Source organism: Athene noctua, chromosome 2 (assembly GCF_965140245.1).
Source record: "Athene noctua chromosome 2, bAthNoc1.hap1.1, whole genome shotgun sequence".
In the NCBI taxonomy this organism is placed as follows: domain Eukaryota; kingdom Metazoa; phylum Chordata; class Aves; order Strigiformes; family Strigidae; genus Athene; species Athene noctua.
This window is the reverse complement of record NC_134038.1, coordinates 108,364,503-108,390,448: the sequence shown is the minus strand read 5'-3', so window position 1 is coordinate 108,390,448 and position 25,946 is coordinate 108,364,503. Positions and strand designations below refer to the sequence as shown.

Here is a 25,946-nt window from a genome sequence, read left to right as displayed (position 1 = left end):
CCTGTCAGCTGTGTACAGCTAGGTGGATGGACAGAAATGTTATGTCAGAGAGGGCTGAGGGCACCCCTTTGCTTTGACCCCTCACAGAGCAACTTTCTAACCCCCCAAAATGGGGTGTTGCAGTATTCCCATGTGGTCGATGGGCAACAGTGCTTGGAGAGTGCTCCTCTGCTCTTGGGTCGTCATGCTTTGAACCCTGTTCTCTAGGATGAGGCCCCTGCATTTTATCTCCAAGTGCAGGACTCACCCTTTCCTTTTAAAATACGGTTGCTGCTGCTGCCACCTACCTTTTACACTGGAGTGGATGCTAGAAATTTCCCGTACACCGAGCCTGGGAAGGAGGACGGGATTTCCTCCCCAGCGTGAGGGAGTACAAACCCAAGTTCTAGCCCACGAGATTCATTTGTTGTGTGAGCAGGAGGCATTATCTGCTGTCTGTGAGAAACAGTTTTCTGCCACAGCAGAGGAAAGATTTCAAAACTCGTCGAGAAGGAGAGATCACTCATTGCTCTTGCCTGGTTGGGAGGGTTTTCATGCAGCAGATCTTTGTGTCTGCCCCGCAGAGCATATGGTCGTATCAGCCAAGGAGCACTTCTTGTAACAGGAGAGGAAGAGAAAGGTAGCCGGGAAGCGTGCAGCCCCTCAGCAATAGGGATCTGAACCTGACTCTCACCCTTCTCAACCACTCCACGATGTGCTTCTTGTAAAATGGAAGCAGAGGTAGAAATGAAGTGCTCTCCCCAAATGTCTGTCCCAGCAAACCTCTCAGCATACATTCACGTGTATTTCGGGAACAGCACAAACCCCTCAGGAATGCTGACACATGTAGTCTGTGGGTCCTGACCAGGTTTATCTATCAGCTAGTCCCCAAACTGCTCAGCTTTGCAGCAGTCAGAACATGTAGGAAATGGGGGAATATTTAAGCAAAATAAATGTGGCTTCTGTGTGGGTAATATCAAGAGGGATAGCTCTAGCCCTCTTTTTCCATGTGCTTTTCCACAGCAAACAGCAGACCCGCGATTAATCTTGGGTGAGGAGGAGCTGCAGCCGATACAGGTCTGCCAAGCCCAGGTGCTGCCATGCAGAGGTTTTGGCATCACAGGCTTGTGTCTACATGCTGAAATCCCACCCAAGTCTATTACCAGTCTTCAGCTGTGAAGCAAACCTCCACAACACATTTTCTGAGTGACTAATTGGTTTCTTTTCTCTACACCGAGATGGCATCATTCCTGTGCAGTTTGCCAACTAAGTATAGCAATGATTTCACCCACTGCCAATACACAGCCATCTTGATGGGAGAGAAAGCCTGACAGACGTCTCACAGCACACAACAGCTTTATGCTGCCGTTTAGGACAGGAAGCAAGAAAGGATATTATATCAAACAGAAGGCATGGGAGAATTTCAGGTTAGACGGAGCATACTTAGTCACAGAAGAATTGGGTTGGTGCTCTGGGACCTGCGTTCACTTCCTGCAGGAACCCTAACATAGCCCAAAATAGTAGCAGTTAGGTAAAAGCCAAATATCTTCCCCTTTTTCTCCACACAGCAAATACTAATGCTTACGTCATTAAAGGAGAAACATAAATAGAAAAGCCTGGGGCTGTGATTTGCAAAGTGTTTGGTCTGTGGATGAACCATCAGCTTTTCTAATAGCTATTACCCACTTGTGCCATCAAACTTTTCACCAAAGATATTATCAGGATTATATAGTCCTTCATATCCACCCCAACATGTCAACTAAGCAGAATCAGAGCACACATCTGTACATTTTACGTGTGGCATAGTTTTCATGTCAGCAACTGGCACATACATCAGCACAGCATGGGACCACATGCACCAAAGAATGTTTCCTAACGGCAGTTTGGACACTGTTTTGGAAAAGAAGGGAGAGCTTGGCCATATGAGTACAAGGTATGCCATTCCTGTTATCATCAGGGACAGAGAATAGCCCACATCTATTTTATTTCCCCATACGGACCCACTAGAACCAGTGTCTGCAGCACACTGTTTTTACCAGTGCTCTCTGCTGTGCATTCTCTACCAGGTTTTCAGTCCTCTCCAGAAACATAGTGAAGCCTGTCAGCCGGCATTTGTAGAACACATGAAACTATGCGCAGAGCCACACACCTCTGTCTGTTCTTCTGCCAGGCTTCATAAGTGTTTTCAAGAGCAACTCATGGAGGCAGAATCCGGGGGCAGATCCTTAGCACACCCATCAGCAGAGAGCTGTTGACATCAATGGAAACAGGCTTTACACACATGACAATCTTTATATTGTTCAGGAACACCCTAGATCTGAAATCCCTGTAGCGGAATTCCTGGGGCTTCAAACATGTTCAGAAAAGACAAGCCGCTTGGAAGAAGTTTTCAGCAGTAATTGGTGCTTGCCTAACCGATTCCCATTAAAACTAGGAGGTTTTAAATTTGCTGCTTGTTGCTTAGAGCCTTATAATACTTGAACCTGAAGTCCTGGGGTCCTGTGCCTAGTTCCCAAGGTAAACACATGTGATTTATTTCAGAAAGGCGTCTGCAGCACAAGAATTCATTACATACATACCCAATGGGCAGCAGCCAAAACATTTCAAATGTGCCAAGTTACCAGCATTTTATTAAAAGCTGTTAAGAGTTAGAGGGAAGGTGCAGAGAAAGGCAACCTCCTTCCCAAAGCCAGGTGGTTTAGGATAGACTTACGCTGCTTCCCAAATGGATGAGGCAAGCGGGAGTCAGAGGTTCCTTCCAGCAACAGCTCGGTCCCCTTGGAAGTCTCTCCATAAGCTGCACAAATATTCTGGGGAGGGGGAGGGAAAGAGAAAAAAGTGAAACCTATTCAATTACATCAAGATCACGACTAGCCCTAGTAAAATCATTTATGGAGTGAGGGAACCCGGAGCAGTTTGGGCTGGAGCCATCTGCTGTTATTTGGTATATACAGAATTGGTTTCTATGGATTTTATTAATAGGTCACGCGATTGTATATGAGGATGTGAGATCTGAATCTCTCAGGAGGGGTCCCTGGTTGGGGTTTCTATTGCCTTTATAGGCAATGGCTCAAACTTCCTTGCAGAGGCAAGTTCTTAAAAACTTGAGGGGAATGGGTCTGGGTTTAGGATTCTGCGCATTTTTTTCTCTCCCCCTGCCAAAATCTTGAACTAACTTTGTTCCTGTTTCTCTCCGCAACACATTTACTAAATGAGGAAACAGGGAAATAATCAGAGAAATATTCTTACTTACTTTTTCCATTGTCTGCATGAATTTTCTCTTTTCCACCAGACTGAGTGGTATCTGGTACAAAACTCAGGTCCCACTTTTATCCATCTTTCAGGCACAAGGCTCGTGTTGCCCTTTTGCTAAGGGGTGAATTTTGCCTTTATGCCATCGTTGTCTCTCCCCACACAGAGAGTCAAGCCCAAAGCCACACAGAGAGTCAAGCCCAAAGGGACTTGGACAGAAAAGGAGGCTTGGGACGGGCGGGTGTAAATCAGAATAGCCCAGTGCTGCTCTACCTCCCACGGGGAGCTGCATAAGGAGCCCCGAGTTCTTCTGGAGAGCACGCTGTGACAGCGGGTCAGAGCTTGGGAACAGCTGAGAGCCTCCCCCCTCCCTTTGGTCTTAAGTGGGACTCACTTTTGCTTCAGTTCCCCCCAAAAGGAGGCAAACCCAAGGCAGGTTATCAGGGAGCAATCCTTTCACCCCATAGGCACGCCCTGGCCGCACGGAGAAAGCTGGGCGCTGCAGAAAGCTGCACTGCAGCAAGGTTTCACCAGCCTCTCCAAGGCTCCAACCCATGGAGCCCCATCAACACCGTTTCTCATCATCTCCTGGTTTTTCGAGTTAACCCGAAATGGGACAGTTCGGTCCCAGCCCCCCTCTTTCAGAAGGTCCCAGAAACGCTCCGCTGGAGCACAGAAGGTCAAATTCCATCTTTCTTGAAAGCAAAGGCAGGGGATCCCACGGTGTCTAACCGGGCCTGATCCGAGCTGCGGGACCGGGGGAGCCCCACCGGGACCGAGCGGGGCTGCGGGACGGGGCCTCAGCCCCAGCGCCGCCCGGGCCCCGAGTACCGTGTCGCGTGTGTGTGTCCCGTGTATTCCTCGTGTCCCCTCCCCGGGTGGGAGCTGTCCCGCGGGCCGGGCCGGGCTCCACCCCCCGCCGCGGGGGCGCCCCCCCCCGGTCTGTGGGACCGATCGGTCGGTCGGTCTTTCTGTCGGTCGGTCAGTTTGCCTGTCGGTGGCGGGGGGGCGACAGCCCGGCCCCCCCGCACCCTCCCATTGGCCGCGGCAGCGCCGCGCGTCACCGCTTCCTCCCGCTTTTGTGCGCCGCCCCGTGCCCCACTGCTGCCGCCGCGCCGAGCCGAGCCTTGCTGAGCCGAACCCTGCTGATCCCAGCTCAGCCGGGCGCTGGGACCGCTGTGCTGTGAGCCGCCGGGCATGGCCCTCCGCGGGTAGCTGCGCCGCCGGACCGGTAAGTCAGCCCGCGCTCCTCGCCCAAACCGCGGGGACGGGGCGGTAGGTCCCTGCAGCCGCGGTTCGCTCCGCGCCGCGGTGCGCGGGTTCGTTTCGCTCTTTTAATTGTCGTAATTGTCTTTCTCGCAGCGGTGGCCGAAAGTTTTGCAGCCGGGTCTGGCTTCGGCGGCTTGTTCTTCCTCCCCTTCCAGCCTTTCAGGGGGGGAGCTCGTCCCTCCGGGCGAGTAGCTCGGCTGGCTTTGGGGAGCCTACGTAGGGGTCGAGCAGGGGCTTGGAGCGGCTCCCCGAGAGGAGGGCGCGGGGGGCCGGTGTGCGTGGGTGCGGAGCACGGGCAGGACCTGCCTCCCCTTCGGGGATTTACCTTCCCCGGCGCCGGGGCTCCCCGGCACAGCCCCCGCCTTCTGTTAGCGCGCTCGGGCAACTGTTTCTCCCGGGTTCTTGCCTGGTGCCATGAGTCAGCCCGGGAGCCCGTCCCTGCCGCAGCTGTCTGACAGCGAGCGCCGGGATTAGACCCGAGCACAGCCGGTCCCGTTCTCGGATGGGTTGAACTGTGGAGCCAGCGGGTGCGTTGCTGGCGGCAGGCGCTTGGGCACCCCCCCGCGTCGGTGGGAAGCGTCACGGCCCTGCCAGGGAGCTGCGGGGATGCCCGCACGGCCCTCGCTCTCCAGCCGCACTGTGAGCAAAGTCCTCCCTGCGCAGAGCCTGTCCTGAGCGGTGAGGATGGGATGAGCAGCGAGGAGGCAGGCTCTGCGGTGGGCACGAACCCCCGTGGGCGAGGGGAGCCGGTACCCGCGTGGCCTCAGCGAGCGTGCCGGCTGGCGCAGCTGGGAAGTTGGATTTCCACCCGGACGGAGCGAGCGGTTGTGGTGGGGAAGCCCTGCCACGAGTCAGGCTGATGCTCTGGGAAGGTTTTTTCTGCCAGCACCAAACCTCGGCCCGCCGCGGCCGGGTGGGGAGAGGAGCAGAGCGGAGGTGGGAGCCGTGTGCCAGCACGAGTGGGTGTGTGGCGGCAGGCTCGCCAGGTCGTGCGCGGCGGCCAAGCGCGTCTTTCGCTGGCCCCGACGCCTCTCGAAGAGCGGTTTCCTCCTCGGCTGCTGCTTTTATCCTCCTCTTCAATGCCTGTCTGGTTTGGTGCAGGGTCTGCCTGTATTGCCTGTGCACAGACTGAAAACACGGGGCTCACTTGGGATTTGGAGGCTTGGGGTTAGTGTGGAGTTTAAGTGATCCCAGGGATTTCCAGGGTCAAGCTCTTTTGCTTCTACAGTGAGCGTGTGCTGTTTGGGGGAATTTCCTTCTGTGAATTTGTTCCCAGTCTGGCATGTGCAGATTGGTGTAGCTCCGTGCAGGATTTGTGCCTGGAGCACAGCTCTTGGAAGCTGTTCCTCAGGCATGCCGGAGCTTGGCTTCGTTTAGGGGCTTGCCTGTGACTGCCTGTGTCTTGTCATACCTGCACTGGATGGTCCAGTTTCCAGAACCCCTAATGTGACATGAGTTATAAATGGCAGTTCAAGGTTTCCCAGGACTCCTGCAGATTTGGAACATACCTCCACAGCTGGGCACAGCCTTTGCCCTAGGAAGGTTACGCAGCTTGTAAAAGCTCCTCTGTTGGAGGCTGGACGTGAGGCTGGATGCGCTGCCAGCCTGGTGGGATGTGGATTTAAAGGCTCTTTTATACCTTCCTTCTCTAAATGGGTTTTGGTACCGTAATTTTTTCCGTGTGTCTTAAATCTCCATCAGAAACCCACGGCTCTGCCCTGTCAACGTGTGCTGATGGGTGATGTGTTTCTTTTTTTGGCGGCTGTTACAGCCTATGAGGGAAGTGTGCTCATGAAGAGAGATGTAGTCTGGATTTTCATCCAGGACGGAGAGACTCTGTCGTGAAGAGCCAGTGATTATGGCAGCCAGAGGAGTGCAGTCATCTCTCCATGCATTCTGAAACATTGCTATTCCTTGATGATGCTTCGTGGTGTTTGTGTGCAGGTTGGACTTCATGTCTTTTCTGAATTTTCTCATTGGGAAGATGTTGGTGAGGATAGCACAGCGTCTCTGGCTCCCTGTCAGAGCAGTGGGATACAGTGTGCTGCTGAGGCATGGAAGGTGATGTGCTTCCAGTCCGGCTCTCCCCAGATGGATATGAGAACCAGTGCGAAAGCTGGGAGGATCTTCTGCCAGAGGAGTTCATGGAGATGATCGGGGGCTGGAGTACCTCTCTGATGAAGACAGGCTGAGAAAGTTGGGGTTGTTCAGCCTGGAGGAGAGAAAGCTCCGGGGAGACCTTATAGCGGCTTTCCAGTACTTAAAGGGGGCTACAGAAAAGCCAGAGAGGGACTTTTTATAAGGGCATGTACTGATGGGACAAGAGGTAATGACTTTAGACTGGAAGAGGGTAGATTTAGATTAGATATAAGGAGGAAATTTTTCACTGTGAGGGTGGTGAGGCACTGGAACATGTTGTCCAGAGGGGCTGTGGCTGCCCCCTCCCTGGCAGTGTTCAAGGCCAGGCTGGACGGGGCTTTGAGCAACCTGGTCTAGTGGAAGGTGTCCCTGCCTGTGGCAAGGGGTGTGTGTAACTGGATGACCTTTAAGGTCCTTTCCAACCCAAACCATTCTGTGATCCTATTCTGGTTGGTCTGGCCCTGCAGTTGGAGACCTGCAGGTCGAGGCTGGAGGGAAGTGAGTCAGGGTTTGCTGTAAGAAGGGATATCTTTTATTAGACTGCTTGGTGAACACAAGCTGGCTTTGGAGCATACAAGCCTGTCTACATGCAGAAGCAGCAATCTTGGAGCTGGAAGTTAAGAGGGAGCGATTGCTTCAAGCTTACATTGGCTCTTCTAATTCAGAAGATCATATGAAAGAAAAGGAAAAAAAGAAAGAGATATTCAACTGCAGTTCAGCCTGTACAGTTCATCTGGTCTAAGAAAATACATTTTCTCTCTCTACAAATCTCTGTACTCTTTCAAATCCTGACACCCAGCACAGGAGAGGGACATGCATCCCACATGTCAGTGTTTCTCGGGAGGTGGCTTGAGCCCTTTGCAGCCCAGCTCCCATGAAGGGGAACTGGGGGCGACAGGGCCAGGGCTCGCTGATGCCTGACAGCAGCAGGAGGCTGCTGGGCTCAGTCACTTCCACTCCCTTCTCTGCACATAGTACAGGCCAAGTGCAGTGTGCACAGAAATGTACAGAATGTCAGCTGTGCACCAGGGAGATGGAAAATGCATTATGGAGCCATAAGAAGAGGAATATGGAATTCAACTTTTTTTTTATTTCCTCAGACACTTTTTAGAAAAGCTATAAATGGTCCGCTGATCCCAAACCTGGCAGGTTCACTCTCAGTCCCCAGACTTTATATATTTTCCTATTCAAGTTCAACTTAATGGGGAAATGAGTGACCAGGCATTTTCAGTGGGTCCCTCCAGGGAACCCTTCCCTGTCCCCATATGTGGCCGTGCATGCTGCATCAGAACCACACTTGCCTTTGCTGAGAGTGATACGAGATGCAGAGATGACAAATGTCATCTTGGTTGTACCTGAAACATGTTGTTTCTGCAGGCTTGCCCTATACCCCGTGCAGCATGGGCCTTTGTCTGATGTGGTGAATGCTGTGGTGAGCATCAGATGGACGAGTGTTTTTCTGTCTGTGAAGGTGCAAGTGAGCATGCGTGAGCATGGGTATGTGGGCAATTTTGTTTGTTTTCTGTCTGTCCCTGCAGTTCTGATCTGGTCTGGCTATGTAATCTTCCCATTAGTCACTAAAATGGCACCAGTGTCCAACTGAATCAGTCTGTCCTAGCTCATCTGTAATGATGCAAGACAGAAAAAGCAAAGATCTCCTGTAAAATAGATGATCTTCAAAGCCACAGGGAGACTGTTCCCTGCAGAAGACTGATAACATGGGAAGGGAGAGCAAGAGGGACACTGTAGTGGGGCTAGCAGAGAGTTTTGGGGCTACACGCTGGGGGTACACGAATACCTGCTTTGTTTCAGTTCTGAGGCTGTTGCTTCTGGAGCTTTCCCTGGAGCCACAGGGCTTGGGGCCAAGCTGAGACAAGGATGGTGGAAGATACATTAGTGTGGCCTGTGGTGGGGACCTGTGGAGGAGTTTGGCCCAAAGCCGGCTCACCTGGTGCCACAGCAGTTGTGATGGAAGGGTTCAGTGAGCTGGAGGTGTGTGGGTTCAAGGTTGAGCCCTGTGGCTGCTTGCAGCTCTTTCCCCTGCTTCCCCATCTCTGTGACCCGGGGTGGGGACATGCCATTGTTTGTCATTGCTGTGTCTGGTCTCAGGTGCGAGCTTCCTTTCCCAGAGCTCTTGAGATATCAGCGAAGGCTACCCAGAGGGTTTGACCTGGACTTTCTGAGGCTTTTAGCTGTCAGGGACACGTGTAAGGTATACCTGTACCCTGCTGAAGAGGGGGATTCAGCTCCCAAATGCATTCCCCACTTTTTCTTACCCTGAAAGATCCTAATATAAATGTTAGTGGAGACTGAGGGACTCAGAATTAAGTGAGAATCTTTAATAGGCTGGAGCCTGTCCTGCTCTCCTGAGTTAAAACCCAGGTTGGCCACCATTTTATGCAGAACTACTTGTCATTTCTGTGAAAGCTCCCCTAATTTTATACTCTCCACTCTGCAAGATGATTTGGGGCAGCCCAGGGAGGACAAGCCACAACAGCAATGAAACCCAGGGTGGAGCTGAGTCAGGGTTTGGCTCAGCACCGTAGAAGCTGCAAGGGACAAAGTCCGGTTGGCAACACATGCATGGGCCAGATCCTGGAAGGATCCGGCCAAACTACTGTGTGGGCTGCTGTGTAAACAGCATGTGTGTGGGCCAGATCCTCGGTGGGGTGGGAGGATGGGGTGAGTGTTCAGGTAGTGATTAAACACGAAACTGCCTGAAAAAATAGCCCTAAGTGGGTGGATTAGAGGTGCTCTGCAAACCTGCTATGGCCAGGAGCTCACATGTTAAATAACAAAAAGCCATCTGATTGATAGCTAGATGATTCAGAGGAAAAAAGACTTTACAATTGCTTTGACAAAATAATTTGTGAGATAAGAAGTCTTTGCAAAGGTGGTAGGAATGTCTTAAACCCAATGCTGCTGAAGGGTTTTGATGACCTCTGCAATGCTTTGAGTGCTCCTGCACTACTAGGACTGTCCTGGAGCAATTGCATTTGTCTTGTCTGTGTGGAAGTGTTTCTTGCACAGCAGCTTTCAAAAGCCCACAAATCCCCAAGGGACAACTGAAAAGTTTGCACGTAACAGTAACTAGCCCAACCATCACGTGCAAAAGTGAACCAGGTTCTATTACTGCTGCCTCAGTGTGGTGGTTCAGAGGAAGATGCTGCTTCTTTGGGGTATCTGTTGAGGTCCATCCTTGTTGAGGTTGTCCTTGTCCTTCAGTCCTGAAGGTAGTTAGACTAGGTGATCATTGTGGATCCCTTCCAACTGAACTATTCTATACATGTACATGGAAGTCCATCTTGATGAGGATGGTGGATTACTTGGATTGCTCAGTGGTTTTGTGCTACAACCTCTTTGGGTTTTTGTGGCTGAGCAGAAGTCAGGTTATCAGTTGTAAACTGGAAATAGCGCAGCGCCCTCCATGATAAGAGCTTAAAAGAATATAGCAGATATTTAGTCCCTTCATAGGGTGCTGTTTGCACCTGTTGCTCTACAAGATGTCATGAGTGATGCCCTATCTCAGGGCCTGAGGACTCTGCAGAAGGATGGTGGACACAGGGTGATGGGCATATCTGGCTCCTGCCAGCTCTCAGTAATGGGAAAATCTTGCCTCTGATTCGGGTTAAAGGGTTAGGATATCCCCTGCATGGGGTGGCCTGAATGCTGTGATAAGGAAGGCTTGATCAGGGAAAATGGCCTGGGGAGAAAGTGTAGAGTGAGGCCTGTTACAGTTGGTGGTGAAGGTGAAGGAAAGGCATGTGTGCATGCATAGATACGCTGTTTTAAATATTTAAATATTAATTTTTTCCTTTCAGCCTCTCACCCCTCCCTCTCTGCCACTATCTGGAAAGTGCCCTGTGGGGGACTGTCCCTTTTTTGCATGCTGGGTCAGTGCAGTGTCATTGCAAAGGGCGGCTGATAGTGTTATCTATGGCTGGATGATGCTGATGGGTTGATAACTCAGTTTGGTATCTTCAGCAGAAATAACACGGTTGCTGTGGACGTGGATGGCTGAAGGGAGGTGTGTGGGCTGGAATGGTGTAGGAGCATGTAAGTGATGAATAACTGGTCCTTGGAAATCAGAGATTTCGGCTTACTTCTGTTGAGATTGGTCAACACATTGATACAGTGTGAAGCTGTGGAACAGGGCTTTTCAGCTGAACTGATGAAGCATCTTTCAGTAAAGATACCAGGCTGGGCCAAGCTCCTGGAAAGCTCTTCTTGCTGATGCAAAGGTGCCTTCTGTTTGCCTTTCAGCACAAAACTGCAGCACTGATGCCTCTGCTGCAATCCTTCTGCTGGCTTCCCTCTTGCAGAGTGGCTTTTGGGAAACCTGAGTGCCCAGTTAATAAACTAGTGGAATGCATTTGCTGCTCTTTGGTCTTAGTCCCTCAGTGCCGATGCTAACAGAGTAGCAAGAGTCATTAGAGAAATATGCAAAATATTTCAGTTATTTCTTTTTGGATGGTGCTGGTGGCAAGTAAAAGAGATAAACAGAGACTGTATTGAGCTGTGCTTAGGTTATTGCATCACTGGTTTTATTGAAAGGTTCAAGGTCCAGTTCTGAATGTTGTTGCTTCCTGGTATAAACCCGGTGGCAGGGTGTATTCGAGCTGCTCCCGAGCTATGCTGTGCTTTGCCAGGGGAAAAGAGGTAGGGAAAGGTGTCGTTTTAGTGCTCTTGCTTTGTATTCGTGCTGAACGGTGGCTGCAGGGGGCTGACTGCAGTGCCTTGAAAGAATCACGATGGGGCAAGTCCTGTCATGCTTCCTTCTTGAGTTTTCACTGGAAATCTCTGCGCTTGGTTCCCAGGAGCTGCTCCTCTGATGGTGGCAGCCAGGGGAAGCTCCTGTTGCAGCCTTCTGGGTGTTGAAGCTGGGAGGGGACCATCAGGGCTGCCTTTATGTGGGATCACACAGCCCCGCACTTTCACTTGCTCCCTGTCCTCGACTCACCCTGTCTTGGCTGTCTGGGAGGATCTGCTTCACCGGTGGCCTGGGCTGATGCCTGCTTGCTCCCCCTCCTGTGATATGGTCACTTTTGGCTGTGCTGCCCGGGGGTTACGAAGTGCTCCTGGATGCTGACTTGAGGCATGGGTGGCTCCAACAAAAGGACAGCTGTGTTGTTTTCTATGTACTCTGATGATGGTCTCTGTCTGAAAACTGGCTTGGCTTCACCTCACTTGAGCATAAAGGATTTGAGGAATGATGCCTGCTCTTGACTATTTTTGTTTGGGGTAGGGATGCTTGCTGGTGCTCTCCACAATCTCTCCCCAGGCGCTGCACTGTTAAAGATGCGCATGATGTGTGTCACTGTGTTACCTGACTGATGACTGAAGAAAAAGAGAAAATGTTTAATCATCACAGTATTTCAGCAACTTCACCTACAGCATTACTGGTGTGACTAACATCTGGTGTGTGCCCAGTCAGCTTCAGAATGGGGCTGTAAGGTGTGAGGATGTGTTTTCTCTTTGCAGTTTGTGTTGTAGGAGGCAAGGCCAAACAATTGGCTTTTGGATCCAGTGCAAAAGGTGCTGAAAGTTTTAACTGTAATTGTAACATCTTTGGAGGGAAAGCTGGTGACAAGCTCATTCAAGTCTTGGTCTATATCCAGGAAATCCAGTGGAGAACTTCCCTTTCACGAAGCTGGTTGGGCTGTCCCAAGGAGGTGGTGTGGCATGCTGTGCTGTTAACCTGCATCACCACAGAGTCCCAAAGCTATTGGGTACTTGGACAAGATGGAGCAAGACTTCTGGTACCTGGTTCAAAATTACATGGGAAGCTGACTTGCCTTTCATAGAGTGCATTGCCAGAGAGGTGCGGTTTGGTGTCTCACCTCTGCAGGAGCTTCTCGGCTGTTGTGGCTGTGTGTTTGCTGTGAGAGTTGCCAGGAGGTGATGAAGGTGGGAGGTGGTTGTGGAAGAACATGGGATGTGTTAGAAGGGGTCTCCCCTTGCAGGGGGAACTTCCCACTTTCCTGACCTGACTTGGTCTGGATTTTCAAAACCTTAACCCTGGATTTTGATGGATGGGTGCCATGAACAGGTATGGTTGAAGGGCTCGAGGCTACATCACTGGACACCACCGTCCTCATGGAGTTCAGGAGTGTCGCTGAGGGCTTTGAGTGGTGCCCTAGCAGTAGCCTCCCTCACCCAGAGAGGGTGTTAGAAAATTAAACATATAATACATATTTTGAAAGCCTGCTTTTCTCTTTGCAGTGCTTGGATAAACTGCACGTACATTTATTGCATGAGGCTTGAGGTGGCAGTAGACACAGCAGTGTTTTGCTTAACTGCAGGTTGGCATCCTCCTGGTTATTAGCTTGCAGTCCTTGAGAAATGAGAAGATAAAACAGTTTGGTCAGGGGCTGATGAAAACTTAAGTACATCTTTCACGTACCTGTGTGCACATGTGCATCGAGTCCAGTGTGTATGGGCTTTGCAGTCACCACAGACCCCAGGTTGGAACGGATCTGGTGGATGAAGCATCCTGCGATTCTTACTACAAGCCTGCTTGCCCCAGCGTTGACTGTTGGGCTGGCAGGCAGCAGGCTTCCTATCTGCCCTGTCTCGTGGGAAGAGGGCGGGTAAGGGACTTGTCTTCTTTTTGCTAATACCTGCCTTTGTCTGTTGCTTTCCGCTCCATTCACCGCTCACAGTGGGCAGCTCTGCCTGCTCTGAGAGCATGGGCTGGGAGGTGGGGTGCTGAGAAGCATCCCTGCAATACAGGGATCAGACCATGGGGAATCCCGGCTGCTGAATGATTTGCGAAATGTTGCTATAGGACATACATTGTAGCGTGTCTTATAAAACCTCCTGCAAGATAAACTTGACTCGAGGTTCTATTTTGGGGCAGTCTCTGACGTAATCTGTTAAGAAATGGTCTGCTCTTTGACTTACTGCTGAAAATCTGGTTGTGGATGGGTGACCAGTTGCTTACCTAGCATTACCAAAGCAACGAGTTGTTGCTTTCCATGACTCATGAAAATGCGCTGTAGGCTCTCTTAAGAATGGCTGAGATCATTTTTTGGCTGGGTTTGAGCATCTGGTTTCCTTAGCAAATAGCAGTGGGGGTGAAGGGAGGGGGATTTCCAAACTCGTTTCTTTGTACGTGTGATCTGGTTTTTTGAGCTTGCTTAATAAAAGACTTCATTTAAAAAATGGTGGGGGGAAAGACCTGTAACTTCCATGTCTGTTTAGTTTTTGTAGCATGTCTCATTTAGTTGTGCTTTGCTGTAAAAAGGAAAGGTACTAATAACATTACAGAGCCACAATATATATTTTTACTCTTAAATAAGCATGCATGGAAACATTATGGGTGGTATTTTTCTTTTAAAGCAAATCTTTCTGGGGAGGGAGAAGGAGGTGCAGAGAAAATTCTGCAAACAAAACCATAATTGCATCATTTTTTTTTGTTGATAATGTTTGCTCAAATATAGGATTGATTCTATAGTGATACAGCAAGGCAGAGTATTAGCAAGAGGTGTTTCAGTGTTTGGTCCATCTGATTTTAATTTTTTAAAAATTATTCGTTTATTTGTAGACCCTTGATTCACTTTCCGGTTTTGTCTGCGCAGTCTAAAGGGAGCAGCACTGGTATCCCTGAGAACCGAGTGCAGCAGCAATATTAGCATTAACTGGCGGAGAATCAGAGTGGCGATGGCTGTATGATAACTTCAGATAGCAGGAGGTCCCCCAGTGTTTTGCCACTTCTGCAAACAGGTTGCGGCAGCCTCTGCAGTATCTTTCCCAAGTCTAGCCACCCTTCACAGGCACCTGAGAGCGGGTGGAGAGAAGGGAAAGGGAAATCCTCAGTAGGCAGAAGGTAATTGAATAGGGAGGTATGTGGAGTGGTGGATTTAACGTGCCTGTGCTTTGCAAGGTGGAAGCGAGGGTTGGGCAATGTTAGCTGAGCTCAGGAATTTAATAGATGTGGACTGACCTCTCGTGTACTATGCATGCTCTCGGCCAGTGCTCAGCTCTGGTTCAGTTGAACGGCTAGGGCAGGCAGAAGCGTGTCCCAGTGTGCTGCGGGAATGGGCTGCAGAGGGGCAGCAGATCTGTCCTGGGAACAGCAGCACAGAAGCATAATGGCCCGGCTGTTGGCCAGGGGTGAGCAGGAACAATGTGACTGAACAGGTTTGTGCTCACTTCCTTGTAATCTCACAGATGAGATAATACAGAAACCCAGAAACATTTGCCAGCGAGAACAGCGAGGCTTCCTTTTTTTGCCCCTGAGTCTGTCCTTTGAGGCAGGAACAGATGACTTGCTATTGTCTCTGGCTGCACATCTGATGAAAAGCAAATCCATCTTGCTCGAGGAATGGCACAACTGAGCTCGTTGGGGTGATGCATGTTACCCCTTTTTGTTGGCTCCGGGTTTATTGCCTGTGCAAGCACCCTGCACCAGAAGCTGCTGTGTATGCCACAATTTCTTAGGTCCTTCCTGTTCTCCTTCTCTGAATTTCTCTGCATCTTAGTTAGTTCGCTTTGGGCAGAGCTGGTAAAGACCACTGGTTTCATCAGAAGTGTAGCGTTCACCCCCTTTTCCCATGGATGTAACGTATTCAGTGCATAGCATAGCATACCCCAGATCCAAGTCTTGTAGATCTTAATAGTATTCTTCCATGGAAAAAAAGAAAATGAATGTGACCTGCAGTCTTCTCTTCGAGGTGCTTGTGGATATTTGAATCAGGGGCCAAGGTTTATTACCCTTAAGAGGCAGCTAGCTGCAGCCCATGTGCCTGTAGTGCTGTGGGGGCTAGCACAGTGGGCTGAAGCACTGCCCCGGGGCTCAGCAGCAGCACGGGATGAGCTCTGTAAGAGGCAACGAAGGCTTTTTCGAAGGTCAAGTAGTCCTTATTTACAGACTAGCTGTCAACGTAAGGTATTTCTGCTGGGCAAGACCCACCAGTGGCTGTAAATCCAGTCGTTTTGGTGAGCAGAGGATGCCAGCAGATAAGCAGGCATTAGCTAGCTGACTTCCAGGGCTTTACCGTGCTTGATGCTGGATAAAGTAAGTGGAAACAAAATCTGGAAAGCTGTTTTCTGCTGTATTATTATTTTATATAAAACTGCTGTGCCTTCATACTGTCCCCCAATGCGTAATGCTCTTTTGACTAGGGAGGCCAGCATCAGGGTACCTCAAAGGGGCTACCTAATTTCTGGGCAGGTGTTGCTATGAAAGCTGTATTTTCTCATCTGTAACTTACAGATGGGGATGTAGGACACCCCCCCACCCCACCCCCCCCCCCCCAAGTTAAGTAATTCCCTGCCCAGTCTAACGTTTCCAGTATATAGTATTGGGGAAAAGAATCCTGGATCATATTCTTTCCTCCAAAAAATGAATAATTAATGATTTTTTTAAAAGATTTTTTTTCTATTTCTTTTTGTTTGAGCATTTCAAACTTCACGACTTAAACTTCTTTATTCAACTTTTGACATCTACAAGTACTTTTTTTTAACAAAAAAAAAAAGGAAGTGTGGATTCTGATGTAATCATGTGACTCTAGGAACTGGGTACTTATGAAAAACACTGAATCCTATGAGAATTGGCAATACTCAGGGTCATCCCGTGGTCCAGCAGCTGAACTAGAAAATGAAGAAAACCCTTCTACTCCTGACTCCCTTTCCAGTGTTGCTTCCCCATCCCTTGGTGACTGTATTGTTGCAAGAGATCCAGATTGTGTGGCTTTTGTGTTTTTTACTCTGTGTGTGTTTTTTTTATAATTTATATGTTAAAAGGGGTTTTTTCCTTACATGGTGAAATTTGCAGATCTGTGATCCTGAGACTCTCAAATGCTCTTTGGATTATGTGTGAGGATGGTCTTTCGTAGAAACCTTGCATATTGGTGCATGCTTTGCTTGAACACACCTTGGAGATGCTGGAGTAATGCAGCTGCTGGACTCTCCTCTGCATGACTGCACTTGTTTTGCCTTTTAAAACCAAGAGAGGGCCTTGCTGCTGGTAGTGGCATGAATCAACGCCAATGCAAATTGCAGTGTAACCCATACTATCTAAGCTGCATTCAATTTTCTTCTCCCCAATTGCTTTGGTTCCTTACATTTGCCTTTCTGGGGTGTTCAGGTTGTTGGGGTTTTTTGAGCTGTTTTCTGACAGTCTGTTGCAGGAGTCTTGACCTGGCTGATTGATGGAGGGGATGCTTGCTGTCAGTTCTCTTGCCAACCTGGTTTCTGCAAAAGTAAACTGAGTGCCTGTCCACACTGGGATCAGGCTTGAATGCTCAGAGGAGCACAAGTACTCAGATAATACAGAAACACAGTTCCTCGTTAGGGGACTCGCTTGGGTGCCTCAGAGCTCACTGAAGCTGAAAGCCAGGCAGAGGCAAGTCCTTTTCTTAACTCTCCCTGGTTAAGTCCTGTTAGTGTGAGTGAAATAACAGCCAGAAAACTAAATGTTTTCAGAGGGCAACATTCTCCCAACATAACCAGACAAGCAAAGCCAGCATGTTTCTTTACAACGTGGGAGATATTTATCCTGTGACTAAGCATAAAAGTTAAGAGATGGAAAAGGTCCTATTAGATCATCTCATCCACCTCCCTGCTGGCGTGCAATTTTTCTCCCCGATGTATATTTATTAATAGGCTGTTGTGCAGACAGGAGTACTTTACTCAAGGTACTATGGAAGAGTAACAGCCAGCCTGTGCAGGTGAGGGACTCTGCATACGTGTGACTCAACTTGCACGTGCATAAGTTGCTTGCAGCAATAAGATTTTGTAGTAGAAGAGCCAAAAGCTCTAGACACAACATTCTTTGCATGCTTGGAGCCTTCCCGTTGACTTGCTGGGACTCTGTGCAGGCATCAGCTCATCTTTTTTTGACGTTCTAGGAATAAGCTAATTTTACTTTATGATGGAGTAGGTGGTTTGAAAACTAATAATAATAGGGGAAAAAAAATTAGAAGCCTAAAAATTAGAAGTAAGGAGAGGTCAGCCAGCTAGACATCTGCACAGCTGGCCTGGGCTCCACTGGCCATGATCTATGACAGTGGTGTGTGAAGACTCCCAGAGGAGATGTCAGAAAGGTGCAGGTGGAAATGCTATTGCTATGACAAACAAATCAGTGCTGGAGTTTCAGGCCAGAGCCTGGGGACCATCAACACTGTTTCGTTTACTACTTCTCAGTAACCATAGCACAGCCTCGTGCACATGTCTTTTTTTTCATTTTGCACTCCCCGATTTAATTTGCAGCTGAGTACTTAGTATCTCCCAGATTGAAATCTCTGAGTGTTGAGTATAAAGGGACAGAGTCTGTCCTTAACTAATTCAGAGAAGAACTAGAGCACGTGCTCAACACAGGTAGGAGATGGGAGCAGAAATTTCATATCCAGGCATATGCTGAACTGCCTTCTTATATTGAGACTGTTGGCTTTTGCATTTAGGATTACACCACTGGCTCCATAGGTCAACACCGGTGTGACATCAGTATTTAGGATTAGAGACCAGGACTGCTTTGTGGTGCAGGTGAGCAACCAAGACTGCTCTGCCACCAGTGAGATGTTTTTGCTGGTGGTGACACTGTGTTGGACCTCTGGGGCTGTACTGTAGGGCCCGATGATCTGTTTCCTGACACTACAGTGCATTTTGTGTAGTTTTCTGGAGGTGTTAGGGGACATCTATTTCTTGGCTGAGCAATTGCTTGGTTGAATCAGGAGAAGCTATCCCCTAGGTCCATGGAGGGTAGGGGCTGGGTGTTTCATGGTACAGACCATGTCCCTGGCACCAGTAGTCTTTCTCTTGGCATATTCTGTGGAAGTGACAGTATCGCAGATGACGTTTTCCAGGAAAACTTCCAGTGCTTGTAAATGAGCTCTGACATGGGCTTTGCCTCCCTCCCTCAACCAGACATGTTCTAGAGGGGAGGGAGTTGGAGCCAGGCACAGTGCATGCAGGGAGCAAATCTGCCTTATTATTATTTAATTGAGAGAAAACTTGGTCTAAAGATGTAAAAAGCAATTTCAAATGCTGTCTGGACACCGCCTCTTCTCATCAATTAGCAGCATTAAATGCTCAGCAGGGAGGATTAATTAGAAAACTGAAATCTTTCCATCGTGACAGCATTCTGGTTTCCATTGAAATGCAGCTGAAGAACTGGAAAGGCTTCTGTATTTTGTTTTGATATGCAGGCATATGTTTCTTTCCATCCTGGAAATTAATTCTGTCTGTCTGTAATGGGGCCGTGGGAATCAATATTGAGTTGAGCTGTATTTCTCCAGAGCTTTCTTCTAAAAGTAGTTGACTGTTTCCCCACTGTGCCTAGTAAGTGACCTGATTTTGGAGCAACTGAGCAACTGGTCTTCCTGTTCAGAGGTGGTGCTGTGCAGCTGCCTTGACAGTTCAGGGTTGGTCCACCATCTCTTGAGAGTGATGGGCTTCTCTCTTCTGAAACTCTTCAGGTCAGACTTCCTCTGAGATGTGCGAAAAGGTCCACAGCCTTCTGCTGCTTGTGACTCTCCTTTGCAGTGCACCAGGTTGGATGCCATAGGAGAGAAAATTACTCATCACTCTTGCCTTCCTTGCAGACTGCTCTTGGGCTTGGTGAGCTGTCATGTTCTCAGCCTAACACTCTGTAATGCCCTAAGCTGGATTTGGAGGCAAGATCTGACTTCTCATCTGTTTCCTCATCTTTCCATCTGTCCATTGGGCTTTGGGAATGAAGGAGAGTCAGTGCGGCAGCCATGACCTGTTGCCTTGCACTGGGGAGCAGGTCACCATTACATGATGGTTGTGGGTTCACAGTTTGGGAAACTCAAGGTTTCTTCTCCTTCTCCAAAAGAAGCTGCCTTGCATGCACTGGAGCAAGCAACAGCCTGTGCATGGGCTCTGAAGAGCCACAGCTATGTGAAAATTGTATAGCAAAGTTCTGGCAGGAGAGGCAGGGCAGATCTGGGAAGCCCTGAGCACTTTGAGCTTCGGGCAATACATATGCTCTACAGACCTGTAAGGTTGTGTGAGCATATGGCTGTGTGCTGCCCAGTCTAGTTCCTGCACTGTTGATGGCTCAATTTTATTGTGTTTAGTCACACATGAAGGCAAGTGTATTTGAGTTCATGTGATACTACAAGTCAAGAGGACAAGGAGAACAAAACCTCTGTGAAAGCAGACCCACATGTTTCTGTTTCATAACCCCACCACCACACCACCGACAGCACGCACAAGCCAGCAGCTTGTGGAGACAGCAGTGTCCTGGGGCTATGCAGAAACATGGTCCTTCTGCCCAAAACCACAGCATGTCTTTTAATCTTTGCTTGCCACCAAGCACTTGCTGAGCTCTGCTTCCTCCCCATGTCTAATCTCAATCCAGGGAAGTGGCACATGGCAGAAGTAGTATGAGCAAGGAAAGGACCTTACAAATTCTGCAGTGGCTGTTGGGGTCTGATCCTCAGGTCCTGGTCTCCCTGTGTGCTGTGGAGCTCACGCTTCTTGCCCATGAGGAAGGAGCAAAATAATCAGGTAGCTGCTGAGAGATTAGAAAGTGGTCAATTAGTCCTCAGCCCTTGGCTTCGCAGTCGATCAGAAAGTCGCATTGTGATCAATCAAATCTAGACAGGCTGTGGGGGTGAGTCTGCGTCTTGTTAAAGAGGAAGCTGTGCGGTGGGATGGCTGTGAGAAGGACTATCGATCGCAGCCTGTTGAGGGTAAATGGTGGCATACAAAGGCTAGTAAAACGACTCACAGGAGATACAGGCATTATCCATATGCTGTCAGCAGGATGTTGCAAGTGAGAGAAAGCAAGACAGCTAGAAGGTGGAGTGAGTGTAGAAGATGGTACAGTGACTTCAGAGCCCTGATCCTGCCATGAGGTCTTGCTGCCCACCTAGGGGATGGGATGGACCTCCCTTCTACCTGGTCCAAAGCTTGGTCACTCAGTGTCAACCCCCCTATTAGAGCATGTTGGACCAGTTGTAAAGTTTGTAACGTCGTTGATACTCTTAGAGGTCAAAGCTACAGAGGCAGGGTTGGTCCCTGCCTGCCATTATCGTTGCAGAGAACTGCGTGTACCAGTCCCCGGTGCAGATGCCGGCTCTCAGGCCAGGTCCTCCATTTCACAACATTGGTTTTGCTGCTCTTTGGCATAAAGCTTTGTTCATGGACACTCTTCATTTCTGATGCTGGATAACAGATTGGTGCTGCACAGATGCTTTTCTCCCAGTTGCTTTTTCCAGGAGAGATTTTGCTCTGAGACAAGTGCTTTTCTGAGGGCATATTTCACCTGAAGGTTTTAGTATCTGTTTCTCTTTTTTGGTTTCTCCTCTTTCTTCCTTTCTTCCTGTTTTTTTTCCCCAGGGACATAGAAGAAAGAGGCCTGAAGCCTCACTTTTCCAGATATGCTTTTTTGTTTTAATTTCCCTCCCACAAAGTCTTCAGTCATTTAAGGAAAAATACAAAAATAAGGCCATGAAAATCTGCAGAAGGAAGAAATTACAACACTCTTCTGCGTTGACTTTTATCTTATACATAGAGATACACCTTCCCCTTTGTTGTGTTTACTTAGGGACGTATTCAATGAAATCAGAGAGTGTCTATTGGTGTAACTTGCAGTAGGGTTTCTCTGTGCTTTATAAGTGCACAGATAACTATCTGAGGACAGGATTTTGCCCTCTAAAAGGGGAAATGATGCAGAACAGTGCTCTCCTCTAGCTGCAGACCTTCATCCTTCAGCAGGTAGGGCTGCATGTTCAAATGATCTTGGCTCAGGTTGCTTCCAGGAGGTGAATGTAGTGGGTTGCAGGAGAAGAGTGTCCTTTAGACTTTGTCACTTCAGTGCCTGATTTAAAAATTTGCATTTAGACACAGTGTATGGTGGGACTGAGGTGGGCTTTGGGGTATAATTGCCATGTCTGCGAATTGATTTGGCTCCACCAGTTGCTGAAGGAGGTCTGTAACAAGCGTGAGTTCAGTAGATGCAGTTCTGCGCTGTGTAGACCTTGATGCCAGTAAAAAAACCAAACAGGTGGGGACCACGTGTGTTGTCTGGAAATGTGCATTGCTTGACTTGCCTGTTAAATACATTGAAAAATGTATTAACTCTGACCTGATAGGGCTGTGCTGTCTGATTTTTGATGATACAGGAGTCTTTTCTAATCCTTTTTATTTGCTTCCTTGTTTTATGGGTTTCTAGAAGTTTGAGATCTGTATACAAAACCAAAGCTGTTTTGTATGCCAGCATATATTACTGATTATTTCACTGAATTTGGTAGAAGGATTATTACTGTAAAGCAAGAAAAGAAACTAACTAAAAAAACCCCAAAACTGGAGCATGCTGTCTGCAGCATTTCATTTACAAAGTCATTTGAAAGAAGAGGAGGTGTTGAGAGAGCAGAGGTTTTAAGATCTCAATGGCTGTTTTAAAGGGCTGTCATGGAAGTTAACGGCAAGAGTCATGCAGGTTTTAAAGCTCTTATTCATGCAGGTTTTAAAGCTCTTATTCTATCTACATGTTGTGCTAGAATCAATAGGATGGCTCAGGAGATTTCTCTTTAGAAGCAGCTGTTGAATACAGCTGCATTGGCTGGATCACTGACTAAAGGTATCCTCCATTGTGCATGATGGCTCTGAAGCACAGATCTCCCAGCAACATACCTTGTGAAAAAGGTTCTTAAGCTGTTTTGGGGTGCCACGCCCAAAAATGGAGAGGAAAAAACCCCAGATGATGAGTATTCAGATAGAATTGCTTGTTGGGTTTCATGCACTGTAGTTCCCAGACCACTGGCTTGCTCCTTATATGAGCTGTGCTGATGCATGTCACTTCTTCCTTAAGCAGCCTGATGAGTGCACGCTCAGAAAAGGCTTTTTTTTCTCCTCATTTTGGCTTGTGGAGTCTGTCCTTTGAATCCACTTGAGAGATATGCCTGCAAACCTGGCCTTGTTACATGCATGTTTGCAAAAAGTCCATCCCAGTTGCACACTCATAGAATCATTTAGATTGGAAAAGACCTAAAAACATCGAGTCTAACCATAAATCTAACACTGCCAAGTTCACCACCAAAACATGTCCCTAAGTGCCACATCTACATAGATACATAGTCCTAAGTGGCTGCTTTTTGACTACCCCTGGGTGGCGCATCCTTTGGATAACCTGAGTGGAAAAGGCCATAAGAGTAGGGTCTTACATGTCTGAAGTGTCACCAAAATTTGGCTATTTTCTTGTGTAGCCCTGAAATATAGATCCCATTTTCAGGCCAGTTCTATGTGCACAAGGTTAAATGTTCTATAGTGTCTAGACAAAACTATAAGGATGAGGCTGAGATGATCTGAGGAAACCTTTAGGCCTGTAGGCTGTATGACTGAGCTATCAACATGCATACGTTTGTGTTATCACCATTAAAACAATCTCATTTGCTTTGCTGTTGTTTTTAACACTACCCCAGCCCTGGCCTCTGAAGCTTTTTGAAAATAACATTTACAATAATATTTTTAACAGTTCCGTAGTATACAAAACTCCAGTGCCCTGGCAGGACTCCCGGAAACTTGCTGAAAGTTAATGTGGTCAACTCTTAAAAAGGAGAGATTTTTTCCGCTTGACTCTTGCTTGTTAAACTCTCTGAGCCCAACATGTTGTTCCCTGCTGCTTGAAAAAACAAGGAAAGTCCCAATTTTAGCAATGCTCGTTTGAGTAGCTTTCCAGCTGAACCACATTTCGGGGGCAATTGTGGCTTAGTTGTTGTTTTGTTTTGTTTTTTACAGTGGTGTCCCTACACCTTCAAAGCAAAGTGTTAAGTGGTGCTTAGGCAGGAATAAGTAGGTGCTGCTTTCCGGAAACCTGGGGATGATAAACTGCAGACGGAGATGCCACCTGCATATGCTGCAATAGTGGCAAGACGACCGGACTTGAAGGCCATGTTTTATGTTGGATGCTGAGCCTCTGTGGGGTGAGAAAAGCCCTTTTTGGGGTAGGTGATACTGTAAATCCCATTTCAAATCAATGGTAGGCTGCTGGTGACCCCAGCTCTCAATGCTGGGGGTACATACATCCTCCCTTCAGTAAGTCCCTTCCAGTCACTTTTTTGTCTTCCCTCACATCCAGGGAAAAATTCCTCTTCTCCATCCTTTCCTCCCTTGCTTTACTTCCCACAACTTAGATGCACTGAGGATAGAGTCTTGTTTAGCTGGACAGTACAGTGCTGTTGTCTCCCTTGAACTCAGTCTTGCTTAATCCCTTCCCAGACAGGAGTATAGGGAGAAGAGGGAGGAACTGGGATTAATTTTTTAAATGGATTAATAATTTTACATATAGCTCTTGTGTGGATATGCATACTCTGTACTCATGTAGCCGTAATGAAGTTGAGCCACTAATGCTGCAGAGTTTTATTCCACTCAGTCAAATCAAAGCTGCTTTTATTCTAGATTAGAGCATCTATACTGGGTTTTCCTGCAGGTTAAGTAACATCCAGCAGTTTTCTGAGCAGAGTGAAGTTTCTTGTGTCATAACACAAACCTGGAATATGAGTACTGCATTGTCCCAACATCCCTGGGAGCTGACACTTTGCTGAGTTCTTACTTTCATTGCTTGATAGGAGGCATTTGTGCATGGCAAAGTTTGTGGGGCAGTAGTTTGTAGATTGACAGAGGAGACTTAGCATAGGTTTACAGTGGAGGCTGGTTCTGCTAGCTGTGGGAGTGGTGGAGTGCAAAGTGGGAGCCCCATTTCAGACACTTGCTGGTTTGTGTTGTAAACTGCCAACGCTTGAAAGTTCTGATCAGGGAGCTTAGTGGGAGGAGAAGGGGGATGCTGCTTTGAAGTGCATTGGAGTAGAAAAAGGATTTTTCATCTTCCTCCCCTCCCCCCCCCCCCCGTTTTTTAAGGGGGATAATAAAAGGACAGAATTTCTACTAGAAACAGGAATTTGTCCTTCTGTAACAGGAAGCTGCTGGTATGTAATTTTGGGAAACCACGGAAATCAGCAGTGTTTGCAGTTCAATTTGAAGGCTGACTGTCCTCAGGATTGAAGAGATCTGCTAAAATAGAAAACCTTTTTGCTCTCATGTATCCGTGGAGATTTCCTGCACTGTCTGTCGGAGTTGGTTTGCTCACAAGAGCTGGGCAATGAGGTCTCAGGGGCTTGCTGTGGCAGAGGTGATGGAGAAGAAAACAGGGTAGGGCTCTACTGATGGAAAGGTCACCTGTTTTTTCCAGAGTTCGTTTGCATAGTTCCTGTAGGTGCATGCTTTTGTAACTAGATATGGGTTGCAAAGGTCTGGAAGGTCTCCAGAACACCATTAGAAAAGTCTGTTACACTGATAGGAGAGTTAGCCTGGGCTATCCCAGGAATTTAGGGTTAATCTAGGCTATCTGCATGTGGCCCTCGGTGCAAACTCTGCATGCAGCTTAATTGCTGAAAGTGTCTCATCAATTTTGAAAGCAAAAGTGGTGAAGATTTGAGCTGTTTCCTGCTCTTGTTATAATCAGATGGAATTTTTACACTGCTTTCTTGGTTGGTTTCTGCTCTTTCTTGACTCAGTGTTGTGTAGACTCACTGGTTCCTTCTCAAGATAGGATTTTTAACCTTTCCAATCTTGTTCATTATTTCCTTGCCTCCTCCTTTGTCTTGAAAACGGACAGAGCAGAGTCCCTGGCGGCCGCGGGCTCTTAGGCTAAATGGTGCTGTCCAGAGAGGAAAAGCTGCACCAGCAAAAGGAACAACGCACTTTGGGGCACTTGTACGTCTCCGCCTCTGCTGCTTTCCTATCGCTTTCCCTTCCTGCTTGTCTCTCTCAAAATAGGTTGGATAAATATCCTTCTGCTTGCCAGCACCAAGGCGCCGGAGCTGCAGAAAATTGTTTTAATCCATGTTTGCGATCATTCCTGGTTTATTTCAGATTCGTTATTGTGTTTAAATTGATTTGACTGAGCTGGGAGATTTCCAAAGTGCCTTTTTCTACTGTTTCTGCCCAGTGCATGGTACATAGCGCTCCAGAATTTGTGTCTGTGTCCTGGTACGCACAGCTCTTGTCGACTGGGTCAATGTTGCCTGCAGTGACTGCAGGACAGGAATGTCATACTCTTTCCATGCAAGTCTAATAGTGCTTGTGACATCTTTCCATGCTGTCATACAGGTTTACGACCAAGAAATTTGTGTGCTTATCAAGTCAGCTAAAGTGGACTCGTCTTCACTGATTGCTTCTATCACACTGCCCTTTAAAAGGTGCCCATCTTTAGGTGGGTTATGCCTTTATTCAGTATAGAATGAAGTTTTTCACTAGAGAGCAGGACTGACTCCAGCAGGCTCAGATTTACACTCTTAAGTTTCTGGGTGAGCAAAAAAACCCCAACCCTTGCTGGA

General features: G+C 48.1%; 1 protein-coding gene across 3 annotated transcripts in view; it reads left to right on the top strand.

Moving 5' to 3' along the window:
* The first annotated feature begins 4,350 nt into the window (after nucleotides 1-4,350).
* The window catches only part of LOC141957805 (mitogen-activated protein kinase kinase kinase 3-like), an 83,285-nt gene continuing 61,689 nt past the window's right edge, over nucleotides 4,351-25,946 (top strand). For all 3 annotated transcript variants that reach the window (XM_074899854.1, XM_074899855.1, XM_074899853.1), the window contains exon 1: nucleotides 4,351-4,462. The gene's annotated coding sequence lies outside the window, so the exon portion shown is untranslated. The remainder of the gene's footprint in view (nucleotides 4,463-25,946) is intronic.